Source organism: Melopsittacus undulatus, chromosome 1 (genome assembly GCF_012275295.1).
Source record: "Melopsittacus undulatus isolate bMelUnd1 chromosome 1, bMelUnd1.mat.Z, whole genome shotgun sequence".
Classification (NCBI taxonomy): Eukaryota; Metazoa; Chordata; class Aves; order Psittaciformes; family Psittaculidae; genus Melopsittacus; species Melopsittacus undulatus.
Window position 1 is genome coordinate 134,341,545 of NC_047527.1, and position 14,871 is coordinate 134,356,415.

The window sequence follows — 14,871 nt, forward strand, 5'->3', positions numbered from 1 at the left end:
TGATTGTTGTTTGAGGTACTTCATCTTTCTCATTTTTTATATGTAGGTTTCTAATCATGGAAACAGCAAAGAAAGTTTATATGCCCTTCAAAAAGAGGAATCTTCTGATTAACAAGACTTATTTCTGGCTGCAGTTATGGGATACTTAGAGTCTAAATAACAGAGTTCATGCATGGAGGTTCCTAAATATTTAGGAGCAGCATGTTATAGTTGGTACCCGAGAACCTTAGCTTTGTGTTGTCCATTTATGAGTTACCATGCCATGATGTCCTTTTAAGTGCATTTATTCTTATTTAAGTGCTGTGCAAACTGAACACACAGTTTGCAAAGTCAAGCTCTGTACCCTGCCCATGACCCTGTCTACATGGGCCAGGTTTACCTTCTTTCTCCTCTTTTCAGCAGGTTTGGGGTTTTGTTGTGTCAGCCTGGTCCTGCTCTTGTCAGTGCCTGACCTTCATCCTGGGCTGCCATCACAGGCAGCAGCAGTGGTGGGGAAGACATCTCTTCTTCCGCTCCTCACATGAGGATAGTGCTTGTCAATGGTACCTGACATTAAAGCCAGTATCCAGCCCCTCTTACAAGGTTTGGAGTGTTATCAGATTTGAATTGATTTTACCTGGCATAGCAAAAGCCACTTCCCTGACTAAAATGCACCTTCTGCCTGTTAAGAACAAGAAGGGTATTTGAATTCTTGAAGGAGAAGCAACCAGATACTGTTTTTTTCGTTGTAAAACAATATCTTTTTTTCCTGGCTTTTATCTTGGAAATCACTGAATGGTTTTAGCTGATGGAAGAAAAAAATAGCCTGAGGCACACATCCAACATGGAAAGTTTCAGCCCAAACAATTAGTCTGGCAAAATTATAAGCATGTGAAAATCATGGGAAGTATTGGATAATCCTTAGCAATGGTTTGTGTCACAGTTCCCACCTATGTGCATTGAATTTGCAATAACACCTTCATTTCATGCATCTTGCACACACTCTTATCCAGTGTGTTCTGCTGAAATGTATATCACTTAATTAAATAATCCACTTAACATGCATAAGAATCTCTATCTTAGTATGACAGCAACTAATCGCATGTGTTGTTAAACCTGTTAATCTCTTTTCATCAATTTGCCTAGTTTGAATTTTATAACAGCAAACAGACCAGGACCAAATGCTCAGTGTACTAATAGACAGAATAATGATAAATTTTTGTCCATCTTCAAATATATGCAGTATGTTTATGATATAAAAGGTCTATGATTGAGATGCTGTCATGACATAGAAAGCTGTCAATTAATAATTCTGGAAAATGATAATGGAAAGCCTTCAGTCTTCATTCTTCTAATATGTGATTTTGGTTATTTCCATATTGCATTGTTCTCAGTAGGAGTCAGAGGAAGGGTTTGGCTGAATATTCTTTACCTCTAGCTGAGAGATTCTTGTTGTTTTCATTACATTTGCCTCCCGTAATCACTCACTGTTAATTTCAAACAGCTTTCATATTTCTGTTGTGTGTCCTAAACAATAAGGTGATCCAAAATGCAGTGTGATTTATTGCCTTCTGACCTTTCACAGAGCTTGTCCTTGTGAAAAGCAGCATCTGAATCTGGGTGTTAACTGCAGCTTGAGTGCAGATAACTTTCCTCTTGTGTATGATGCTTGCATTCCTAGGCAGGGTCAATGATCTGGTCAAGTGAGGCTTTCTTGTTTGGATGGCTTCTCTTGCCCACATTCCATATAATCATTTTTTTCCTATATTCAGGTATGCTTCCTGAACCAACTCAGTCTTTGTGGAAGGGTCTCGGTATTTACTGTAACCATGGGTAGGCAATGCTCTGCATTTAGCCTTAGTACTCCTAGGAACAGGTCAAAAATGCCAGGGTTCTACTGCAAAAGCAGGAGTAAGCATGAATGCCTTTCCTTCAGCTTGTCCCAGGTTCACATTGTGCCACAGGGACAAGTCTGGTGTCAAGGATGCTGGGGCAGGAAGGTTGAATCTTCCCAGAGAGACATGGGGAAGGAAGTTTGTGTGTAGAGAACACTGCCTTAAAGCTTATAATTTTCAGAGGAGCTGTTTGCAGGAATGCCATAGGCATGGAGGAATGATGATCTTGGGAGATCACTCCGGCTGCACCCTAGGATGTATACCAGTTTATGGAAAGAGTCATCTCATAATGTTATAGGTAGAGCTGTATAAACTCAAGTGGCCTAGGTGAACCCAGAAAATCACTGCCCAGCATTAAGCAGTTTGATATCGGACTTTGAGTCCAGGAACCCCTGCTACTTAGTTTTCTGGTAGACATAGTAGATACTTGCCACCGAGGATATAGAAGAGGGAAAGGATTTAAAGAAAAACGTTAGGAAATTCAGTGTCTGTGCACAGCACATACAATCAAAGCCTGCTAGAAACCCTTTGTGAGAGAAAGGATGTGCAGTTCAAATGGTCATCTGTAGTTTGGGCAAGTTCTTTTGAAGAAGGAAGGTGGTTGACTGAATTTTTGGGTGATCATGGTGAGAGTGGTGGTGGTTACTTTTCTGGTTCTGCTCACTGTCCTGGCTTGGCCAGTTTTTCTCCTCTGCTAGTCTTTTCAAGGTGGACAGAGCCAAGGATGATTTTGCCCCAGTATGATGGCATCATACCTTGCAGTCAATTCTAACATAAGGGAAAATGATGGAAGAAGGAGCAAGAAGGAGGTGGTGGTGGGTCAGAGAGATGAAGAGAACACAGTGGTACTGTCCTGTTTTGTGGGAACAAAGGATCTTACATTAGGGGAGAAGTTGGCTCTTGTGTGCACTGAGATTTGCACCGCACATGCTGATGTGCTGATCATGGCCAATGACCTCATCCCTGTGCAGGTCTGGATATCAGAGTGGTTAAGGTTTGCCAGCCAAGGACTGACTCTGGAGGCTGACTATTTTTGGCAAAGAATCCCCACTCTGTGGAGTCACTTGGAGATGTGAAAGCCATGAATCTTGTGGTCTTTGCTGTTGCAAGGCTTTAAAGGTGGATTGACAGATGGAATAAATTCATCTTCTGGTTATTTCATTCCTCAGCTAAACCTGCTTTCTATTTGTGCTTGTGTGAGCTCACTCATTTGCATTCCTGCACTGCGCTCTCACTTTCTTTTTGCTTTTATTTTTCCCAGACTATCTTATTATGGAGTCCCCACAACCTAATACCCTACTTAGTCTATTGAGATGGAGTGGTAAAACCTGTGCCATGCCCAGGCCAATGAGAATATCAGTGCTTCTGCTGGAAGGGTTTTGAGAGTCTAGATCAGCAAGTTTAAGTCTAAGCTGTTTAAGTCTAGGCTGAAGCCTCTGTCCCTGCAGATGCTGTCAGCTGGATGCAGGATTGTCAAGATGTCTTATCTAAACTAGGACTTTGTAACTCAGCCTTTCCATGCATGGAAACACATGCTAACAGCAACCAAATGGACCACTGTCTACTGGCAAAGCTACCCAGCCCTGCTCAAGATGTGCCAAGGCCTCATAAACATCTTATGCCTGCTCTTAACATACTTCTGGAATAGCAGTGGTTGGCATTTCCATTTTTAACTACTGATTTTTAGGTTCCTTTAATAGTTCTGTATCTAGCAGTCCTTGCTAGAGTGTACCATAAATAAATATGAAACTCTCCTATGGTCCTCACAGCCCTGCAGTAAAGGTACAACTGTCAACCCCAAGAGGTAGAGCATTTTCCTATAAATTCTTTGTCCCAAGTGTTTGCAAGTTCACTGATGATGGAGGAGGGAGAGAATGAAGGGAAAGAATAGCATAATAGAACTCTTCTGTTACATCACTGAAAACTCTCAAAGCATGTTTGTAAAGGTCAGTGGTGCGTCTCTTCAAGATGCTTGGGGTGCACAAGTCTTCAGTCAACTAAATCATCATCTTTGGATATTCTTCCTTTCCCCAGCCAGGCTTTTTACCTGTCTTTGTGCTGTTACACGTTCCTGGTGTCATTTTACCACCTAAAATAGTCGGTCAATTTTTGCATATGTTAGATATAAGCCAGATAAGCAAATAGTAATGGGAAATGTGAAATATGATTCAAATTAAGAATTAGAAGTTGATGTAATCTGAATGTGAGCCACATGAGTCTGATTTGTCCGACTAGTTTAGATGATGCAATTGGGAAAATAATGGAAAGGATACCTGAGTGCACATGACCTTCCAGAAACTTACATTCCGTTATTCTGGATAAAGCAGAATATTATATAAAATTCCTTATTTCCTTTTGTGATAATGCTGTCCAGACTTAGGAGGGCAATCAAGATAAAATAAGATCTGTGAGCTGCCATTTTCTCTCCTAGCTGTAAAAAAAGTTATTCTGGTATCTGTTCTTGAACAGGTGAATGTGGCTTTTCTTGTTATAGTCCTAATTTTCATTTTGAATAGAGATATTAATCTGGCAAGCAGTGCTTTGATTTGTGTTTCAAAAAATAAACAAAAACCAACAAACAAACAAGAAGCCTAGAGGGATATCTATAAACCAGATAGGAATAATTTAATCTAATAGTACTAGCTCTTGTAATAACAAGTCATCCATTCTTCTCAGTTCATCCCACTGCTTTCTTCTGTTTCAACTCCACTGAGGGCTGGTATCCTAAGAAGACTTCCACTCCTTGCACTTTGTGCCTGACCTCCCAACAGTAGTACTTGTTTACCTAAAGAGATAATTGTTTTCTGGAGAGCATCCAGCTGATAGCTTACTTTTTCATTAGACCTCTTTTTCCTATTAGTTATCTCCTGTTAGTTGATCTGTGTCATTTGATAAAACTAATTACATAATAAAAGACTGCTTCTGAACTCCTCCCTTTAACTTTGGCATGGTAAAATGTGCTTCTTGGCACCTTGCTCTTTACTCATAAAGACAGCCTTCAGTTGACAAACAACATTAATCCCTAAGAAAACAAGCCAGTTCACGCATTTTCTCGATATATCCCTGTGCCAGAACAAAACAGTTCCTAACAAATTATTTGTACCAAAGACAGTGACATAACACTGGCTCCGTTTTAGAGTTTTGCAAATGTTTGCAGAGCATCTCAAGAGGCCAGGCTAAAAATACTCAATAAAGACATTCAGCACTCTACTAAAAGCATTTTGTTTCCTAGGACTTTCCTCCCTTTTGAAAATGCCCTCCCACAGCTACATTACATTTATTAGAATGTGATTCAGGTATAAGGCAGGAACATCACATTTTATATTGTATTTTAGAATTTAGCCTAGTTTTCAGGTTTCCTGTTTAGATATTTAGAATATGTGGTTTTTTAAGAAATATCAACACAAGGAAAGTTAAATGGCTAATAGTTAAAAAGCTAATAGCTTCAAGTTGAAGTGTGCCCATCCAATGAGACAGAGGCTAAGATTATCCGTCATAAAAGTTTTCAGTTTGAGGTCTCATAATATGCAGCATTTCAAAGATAGAAGAGATTATAATTTCTAGATGATCTCTGCCACATCCTAATGCGGTAGAAATTGCCTTGGAATACTGGTGGTTTTTCTTGGTTGCTGCACGTGTGCACCCCAGAATGAAGGTCTCAAATCTCCCTTTTAGAAGAATATGAATATGCTCTGCTGAGATGTGAGGTCTGTAAAAATCACTGTAGTCATCTTCCATTTGTGGTGCTCCAATATGTGGAGGAGAAATAAATCCAGGATCCTGAAGGGTCTTGAATGCCCAGCCCACCAGAAATAGGAGGGAAACAATTTTCAAGGTTTCAGGTGTTTTATAAACAGCAATTGGTTTGTGGAGAGATGACCAAGGGTAGGCATCTAGCTTGGCTGGTTGTACATGTGCCCTACCTAGGTTCATACAGGGTCCAGAGCCAAGCAGGATACGTGAAGTCATGTGTGGACAATGGAATTGAACTCTTACCTCGTCTTGGTCTCTACAAGAGCACAATTTCAGCCTGGAGAAAAATCTATCAAAGCAAAGAACCTTAGTCCATCTGGCCTGTGTTTTACACTCAGAAATGTCATCCCTCTTTAAAAAAGTGACTTCTATCTGATCATTATTCAGTGTTAAATGCAACCAGCACTTTGGTCAGGTCTGAAGAAGTGTTTTGACATTAGCTGCATATTTACTGTGCACTGGATCTACTTCCATGTCAGGAAGATGTACCGTGGAATACTCAGAATCCATTGTGCTTACAGAGATTTGGAGTACTACATCTTCAGGGATGCAACAGCCCCAAAATAACAGTGTATGAAATGTTAAGATCAGTGGTGTATGATAAAATCAGTACCAGGCTGAATATGTGATAAATAAATTATAGGAGTGATAGCAAAATGCAATAAGAACTATTTTAAAATGAAAGAAAAATTGAAGTTTGTACATTCATTTATCTTAATTAGATTCAGGAAGAGTTTTGACTTGCTGGCTTTCTTGACTTTGCCCCTGAACATCTTTACAGATCTTCTCTTGATGTACTTAAAGCCAACTCTGACTCAGGGGCATTTAGCTAAGGTGCCTGAAATGGTTATTATCCTTTGGAGCTGCTGCTTTTTCTATCAGGAGCACTCCTGAGCTATTGCAATATATAACTACCATAATGTCAGCTAAAACATTTGGGTGTTTTGACTAACATGCCTTATATCTCAGGCAAATTTGATTCTGCATTTCTAGTATTAAACATTAAAGCTTTCTAAGCAAGTGCCAGTTACCACTGTGAATTGAAAGCATGGACTAGCTTGCCATTGTGTCAAATCTGATAATTGCTTTTTTAAGCAAGATAAGCAGTTCTAGAAATTCAAATGACCAAGCCTGTTTTTCCTGTGTGCTTTCATTTCATGTACTGTTCGTTTTCACTTCAGGTAATTTCTCAGCCCTCCTGGCTGAAATACAGTGCCCCAGTGACCTTATCAAAGCCTTGCATTAATTGTTCTGGTGCTGTGATTAGTGGTGCATCAATGAACTGTATATCCTGAGTGGTGTGACTAACAGCTTACTGTGAATAAATTCTCCAGGATTACAGATCTGCTACGAGGTAGTGTTGAAAGTCTGTGTATTTTCTAGGCAGCTCTGGTGCCTGGCAGCATGACACCCATTTCTCCCCAGGATCCCTTCATTGTCTGGGCTGTGAATGTGGAGCAGTGCCAGAGGTGCTTTTGCCAGCTCTTGCTGGCCTGACCCCAACCAGGGCACAGATAAGGAGCATAGGAGGCTACAGACTGATTTTGAATGGAATTCCTCTTGGTTTCTCTGCTTTGACTCAGTTTTTAAGCCATGGTCTCTGAAGCAAGATCTGATCCATGGGAAGGGAAGGAGCCTGCTCAATTTTTACAGCTTCAATCCTGTCCCAGGCACCACAAAAATATATGAAGAGGTGCTGTTGAGAAGGAATGCTGCTCTGGGTGTCTTTGCAGGAGGCAGTGTAGCACCTCTTCTGCTTTCTTGGCTGGACAGGGCGAGATTGCTCCCCTACCCATTGCCTGTTTGTGCTGCTGATGGATGCTGCCTGTACAACTGATCAGATAAGCAAACTTCCCCATCCCCACCCTCGCATGTGAAGGCAATGCACTTTGATATAACGTAGCCTTTTCATTGTATATTAAAACAAAGTGTTAATGTATTGTGAATTAAAACATTAACATCCACATTTTCACTCATGTAGGGTCCATAAATGCTACCTATATATGGGGATTAAGATTGCATAGCTGTAGGTGTAATGAGTGAACAAGGCGATCTGTGTCCTTACGAGCTGGCAGCCATGCAGCTTCTTCTCCTGACTTTTGCAGGATTTCTTCTATAGTAGGGGTTGCAGTTGTGACACTGGATTCTTCTCAGGTTTAACCAAATTGTACATAGGTGTGACAATTATTGCATTTACTTTTTCTGAATTAACACATCAGAAAAATGCTTTAAACCCATCAGAAGATTTTAAAGAGAAAACCCCAACCTATTGCACTGCCCCACTGGTGTGAGCTTTGCTGACAGTTCAGCAGTGAATGACATTTTACACTGCTTTTGTCTATGCTAAAACAAATGGCTTTCTGATGTATGCCAAGTTACATGGAATGCATATAAGAGCTAAAATTGAGTATACCTCTTGCAAAGGAAAATTTATTAAATCATGGTGCTAGTGAAATGTGGCAATGACTTTCTTCTGTGCAAATTTAAAGATAAAAGGTAAAGGAAATACAAAATAGCTATCACAAGTAAACAGTATTTGTCTTCAGAGGGCCCTAGGGATTTTCATTATTTCCAGAAGATCCATAGGAGGAAGGGATGCTTTGGCTTGGCTTACAAATACTGCAGCCAAAGCAAAGAACTTAGGTAACTGTCCATAGCAGAGCCAAAAGGAAACCTGACTCGGGTATTCCTGGTTTCTCCCGTTGTTCTCTGGTTGCTTGGCTGTCAGGGCAGACTGACAACAAGTTGTCAGGAAGTCCACAAGTTCTTCTCAATTTATTATTTTTTTTAACTTGTTTAGCAACTCTGTCTCTCTGTAACAGACATCATTTGTACCACAGATGCATAAAAGTGATTTGAGCGTGTCTGCTTCCAGATATATTTTATTTTTAGAAACTACAGAATTTTCCCCCATTCTAACCTTCTTCTGTATTTTTACTCTAGAGTGTGATGGCTAAGAAGGCTATTTGTGTGATTAACCTAAGAGAATAGAAATCATACATCCTGAGTTTACAGATGCAGTTCAGTTGTGATGGTCAGTCCCTTAAGTGTACTAACAACAAGTAAACTTCCTCATCTGTAGAAGAATATTTGTCTTAGTAGAAGCGTGTAGGAAAAGTGAGGCTGTGTTGAGATTTGAAAAGCCCTGTGGGATCCGTGTAGGAAAGTGTCTGTAAATGTGGTGCTAAATTAGTGAGAGTGTATGAAGAGTGTGTTCACCTGTGGTAAGCAGCAAGAGAATAAAGCTGAACAGGAACAAGAAGCACTGGAATGAGTGTTGACACATGTAGTTAATTGAGGACAATTAAGTCTGCGTGTAGACAAGATCTACATAGCCCATTTGAACTGCATGGTATTATGTTGAGTAAAGGGTGCAGGATTAGACCCATTGTTTACAAATCTACCTAATGTTTTAAACTATTTGGATGAATGGTGTTACACAAATCTTAGTCATAATTATTATTTAATTATGACCACATGTTTACTTTGAACATAGTCCCATGCTTAATATGTAGAAAAGCTGGGATAATATTGCAGCTTCAGTGTGTGAGCTACTGTTTGCCAAGCAGCATTTCGCTAATGGCTTCTCCATTTGTGTGATGAAAATGCCTCCCTGCACTGTGAAGTTGCACTGGTTGTGGTACGTAACAGGCAAATAGCCTTCATAAAAATACCGTCAGCTAGAACATTTTGAAACATATGCACCTGAGATAGAATGCTGACTTATTAAGATTAATGCTATTAAATGTGCTTTTGAATAATTTCAAAATATCTGAGATGCCAGTATTTCAGTCTGGTAGCATTGAGAGTGCAGCAAGTACATTTCATAGCATGATTCGTAAGATCAAGAGTGCTACAGAATTTGTGTAGTTCATGTGTTGCTACTTACGTTTGCATTTAGATATTTAAGCTATTACAAAATTTCATATTCTTTAAACTTTAGTTTTTTCATTCCTAAGCAGGATGGAGTTATTCTTTCTGCAAGTCTGTGTTTGGAGGTTTTCATTTGCTCAGATCTTCCATTTCAAATACTGTGGAAATCTGAAGATAAGTTTATGAGTGGCTATAGATATGAGCAAGGAAAAGAGCTTATTAGGGTGTTTTTATTGCTGAATTTTTTGTTCTTGTTTTAAGGAAGCAGTGTATAGTATATCCTAGGTTGCAAAAGATGGAATGCGGTTCTGTCCTTTTTACTAAGTCTGTGCTTTTTTTAAGTAGCTGAAGGTAATGGAGAATGTTAGCCTTTTCTTTAAAATGCTTTTTGTGCTTTGAAGGGAGATATCTCAGTCTCTCCGCATGTGGCATTTTACAAGCATTGTTGGTGCTACTGAGCAGAGAAAAAGACCTCACTGGGTACAGGCTGCACCCACGGATTTCCATGAGGGATCACCCTCATTAGTTCAAGAAATGTTAGTCTTTCCTTTAACCCAGTACAGGAATCTTCCAATTCCTGACTCTCTCAGTTCCTGAATCTCGTACAGTGACTGCAGCTCATCTTTTTCTCATTGTTTAAGGCACTTGTTTTTCTCTGTGGGTGTCCTCTCATGTGCTTCCCTGTTGGTATGTGAGCTTGTGAACCCTACTCACTAACAGGTAGAAGAAGATCTTGGCTATATCAGGCTTAAGATGACATGACACTAGCTGTGTACACTAAAAAAGCGTTGGTGTACTTCAGTTGTCCCAGCTGCCTGTTTGCTTTGGGAGAAAATTACTTTTCCAATCCATTAAAAAAATATTTATTACATATAAAATATGTATGTATTCTATAATTTAGAATATATATATTCAATCATTTAGAATAAGTGTGTGTTTTCTAAGGGGAAAAGGGGAGCCATGCTGATTCCTGTAGGAGAGAAGAAACTTTTTAAGAAGTCCTAGGTGTTGAAAGTTTGCTTAAACTCTCTTTCACACAAAAAGACATTCTGTTCTAGATGACTGTTCCTACTTGAAAATAAAGTGTTTTGGTAGAGGCAATTTATGTTTTGTTTGAAAAGATTTCTAAAAGGAAGCTTGGTTTTAAGAAACCATTTTGCCCCTTCAATTTATTATTTTGGTGTAGAAATGAAGGTAAAAATAATTTGTGAATGCAGTTTCCTTGCAAGGGCTTGAGTTTGTGCCCAGCGCTCAAGCATTCCTTTGCCTTTTTCTGTGTTTTCCTGGCCTTGCCATATGATCAAATGTTTGAAGATCGTAGTGTCAACGGTTCCTTGTATTCTCGCCTGATACAGTTCAGAAAAAGCTTTGACATTCAGCTGAATTGTTTGAGGAGCCATTTCCAGCATAATTCTGTTTCTTAAGTAAATCTCATCTTGGTGCTTAAAATCTAAATGAATTAATATTTTTAATGTCTTGTTTACAATGCTGCCTATGAAAGCCTGTATTTGTCTACTTGCCAACCTTCCTTGGCCAGGAACCGTTCTGGCATGAATCTCCATGCTGGGCTTACATCCATTTTCCTTGAGTCTCTCTGGTTCCCTCCCTTTTCCTCAGGGGCTCTCTGGAAGATTGTCAGAAGGGCTTTAATTTCTTGAGCAAGTCAGCTTTTTTTGACTCCTAAATATTTCTGCCCCAGCCCTGAATTCTGGAGTTTGCCAGCCAACCACAGATGGCTTGCCCTGGTGGTGTTACAAAAAAAACACATATTTTCTCAGGTTTTCATGAAAACAAACCTAAAAACAAACCAGTTTTCACTGTGCAAGTGGGCAGAAAAACATGGTTAAGAAAAAAGAATCTTGCACTTTGTATGTGTATGTTTCTTGACAAGGTACCCAGCAGTCATGATGGAGTAAAGGTGAGCTAGTAAATATCTCCTAATGTAGATTGAATACATTGTAGCCTATAATACATTTAGCATATAGTACACTATTTTACCAGCAGAGCCATACTAGCTGGGAATACAAAAAAAAATATATATACTTTTTCTTTCCCCACAGAAAACCCAAAACAGTGTGTGCAGTCTGGTGGCACTGGCTTAGATATGATTGCTAGATGTCTTCAGAGTTAGGCTCTTAGAGGAGAGATAGGAGACTTTCTGAGTGTGACATAAGCTCAAATGCTAAAGCAGCAAACGAGGTATTAGAAAGTAGAAACCAGAGGTGTATGATATCAGACTATATTATGGTAAAATTAGGCAGCTGTAGGTATGGTGAACCCTCACTTCTGAGCAGGCCAGCAAATCCTTGCTAGTGGTTATTTTGATATGTGATCCTCTGATGCTAATCTAAGGAGTTGAATGCAAAACCAAAGAAACCCCAGCAACAATAACAACCCTTAGCTGAGTGAGGAGCGCTTGGCAGTGCTCACTGCCTTCTTAGAAACAGAGAGTGAGCATGAGCTAACTCAGTGACAGGGTGACAGTTCGCGTAAAGGGATGGATGGATCTTTGGATAGTCCTGTGGATCGGGTACATGTGGAAGGAAGAGGTGGTGTCTCTGTATTGCAAGACTGAACCAGGAATATAGCAGGGCTCCCCCTCAGAGCAACGAAACTTTCTGCTTGGTGTGCCTTTGGATAAGGTGAGGGTTTGTGCTCTGTCTGGCGTTAGAGAAGAGTGAAGCAGGGTGGTAGTCCTGGAGTAAAATCCTGCTGGAGACCTGTTTCGTCTGCCTGTCCCTGCCCTCGGACAGGCAGGAGCTGCTGCTACCCGCGTTACCCACTGCCATCAGCACAACGCTGGCCTGTCTCCTACCCTTCTGCTTCCCTGGGACCTGGGCTTTCGCCTCCCAGGAAGAGTCATCCTGCACTGGGGCTGAAGACGAAGGCACAGATGAGAGCAGACAGCTGAACCCCCGCATTCCTGCCCACAAGGGACTTGAGACAGGGGAGAGCCGTACCCCTGGAGTGAGTGAGTGAGTGAGTGAATGCGTGTTTGTGCGTGTAAGATGCTGATTTCCACAGAGATTTCAGCTTCTGTTCTTAACATGCCATTTAGTTTTGAAAACATGGTATTACTCAAAATGAGATGGATTGACGAGACAAAATAATCCTGACAATCTTTCATTACAGATATACAAAATATGTGAGTATCCTTCATGTTTTATAGACTAGTGTGTCTGACACTAAAAAAAATATAAAAGAAGTAGAAATAGCAGGGATAAGGAAAAAGGAAATTTGGATTTAATATGTGAAGCAGCCAAGTGTTTGGCTACCCAGATCAATCACTGATCCTTCTCTCTGCTGTTCAGAAACTATTTGGAGTCCGGGATTCTCAGGACTTTTATGGGGTTTTTTAGAAGTCTCTTTGCATTTCTCAGATATCAGGATTACAAAACAAATGTGCAAACATGAGCGTGTGAGTCAGGAAACATGGCAGTGGAGGTGGCTGTGTGAGTGAGGCTGTAGGTAAACAGAAATAAAGTTAATTGGCAGTTTTCTTGTATAGCATGGGCAGCTGAAGTCCATCTTGCTGGAAGGAATTCTCTTTTCCCATTATCCTTCAGCATTCTCTTGGAGGGATTGTCTCAGGGGAAGTGAGTGAGTCAGAAAATATGCCAAGTTCATGTCATGGCTGTTTCGGCATTTCTTTCTCTTGCTGGCCACCAGGAGCTTTATTGGCAAGTGTTTTTAAAGGAAATGTTGGCACAGGAAGGCCTTATTGTTTATGTCATGAAAGTCTCTTGGCATCTTCTGCCTTGTTATTTTCTCCCTTAAATGGGGAAATTAGGAGTGGGGGGGGGGGGGGGGGGGGGGGGGGGGGGGGTGACTGAGAAAAGAAAAGAGGAGAGAAGCAGGGTATTAGCTTTGAGTCTGTTGAGGGTTGCTACCAAAACTGTTCTCCCTACGTCAGGATGTATCTTGGTGAGTCCTCTCTTTTCTTTCTGTCTGTTGCTGCTTCACAGGCTCAGCTGCAGCGAGTGGTTTGATTCCTAAATGTGTGTTTTCTCTCCATGCTCTTCAAGAGGTGGCATTTAGAGAGCTTTTTGAAAAGGGGAAGCCAGCAGTTTTCTGGTGGGCTCTCCTCTGCCAGAGCAAGACAAACACAGAGCCTGGCTTGGGTCAGATCACTGCCACCTTCTCACACACAGAGCAGGGATCTGTGATGGGCTGTCAAGGACATTTCATTAAATTCCTTTCACTCTGTGTAAGGTTTGCATACAAAATGCAGCGTGATTTACAGGAAATCAAATATATTGGGAAGTTCTTGTGGAGCCGATGCAGTGGGTACAGACAGAAACAATAGCAAGGCGCTTTTAGCATGGTCAGAAATACTGCTTGTTGAAAGCTAAAGCAAAGGCATTCATTTAAATGTATACACATTCTTATAAAAAAAAAAAAGCCAAAACAACACCCCCCCAGACTTAGTCATATGCACTTAAGCAATTTTGGCATAACATAAAAGCACACACAAAAAGAATTGTGTCCAGTGCAGCAATAAAATTTGCTGTAACCTATTACGCTCAAATTAGGTGAAAGTTGTGAAGTCTGCGAGGGTGCCCTTAAAGAACCAGATGTTACCATGTCAAAGAATGTTTCAGTATTGAATATTTTGTGATTTGGGAAGTAAAAAGTTAACTCTCTGCTTGTGATACATCATGGCAGAAAGTCTGTTTCTAAACCAGGCTTGTTTTGATCTGTGATACTTGCCTCTCTGATATTTATGCGTGCAGCTCAAACATAAGGATGAAATATACTTCAGGTTAATGTAGCAAAGATATGCATTGAAGTACAAAAAGAACAACCCCCTATTTCTTTGGACTTGTTAACAGCAGGAAAAAACAAACAAACAAACAAAAAAAATAAGGCAAGTGTCTATTTTTGTGAGCTGAACATAAAGAGAGTGACATCTAAACCACTTCTCTTTGTACCCAGTTAAACTAAGGATTGTCTGTGGTATTAAGTATCTATTTCAAGGCTGTGATGCAGTTTTTGTGATGTCTCTTCAAACACTAAGTATTTGTTGGTACATAAGACATCTTTTTATTGTGGTGCCTTACTTGCATTTTGGTGATGCTTTTTTGGAATGCTCTTTTTCAAAGAAAAGAGAGATGATTAATCCTGGTTCTTAAAACCTACATTGTTTCACTTTTCAACTCTTTCATGTGTTTTTGTTTTCTGACCTATGTATTTGTGGGTCTATGCAAAATGCTGTAGTGTATAATAGTTCAATTTGTGGAAGCTTTTCCCTTTTGTTCTTTGATTTGCTTAGAACTTGCCTTCACTTTCTTTAAAAATGTATATATGGTTGAAGAAGGTTACTTTAGAGTAAAAGCTCTCATGGAACATGCATTTCTAGACCTGAGTATTC

The 14,871-nt window shown here is 40.1% G+C and overlaps 1 protein-coding gene across 3 annotated transcripts in view; it reads left to right on the forward strand.

Annotated features, from left to right (window-relative positions):
- Window positions 1–14,871, forward strand: part of THRB (thyroid hormone receptor beta) — a 160,322-nt gene that overhangs the window by 70,396 nt on the left and 75,055 nt on the right. The window contains exon 1 of one of the 3 annotated variants that reach the window (XM_031052407.2): window positions 13,354–13,424. The exons of the other annotated variants lie outside the window; for them this stretch is intronic. The gene's annotated coding sequence lies outside the window, so the exon portion shown is untranslated. Of the gene's footprint in view, window positions 1–13,353; window positions 13,425–14,871 lie in introns of those variants that run through there. 3 annotated transcript variants of the gene reach the window in all.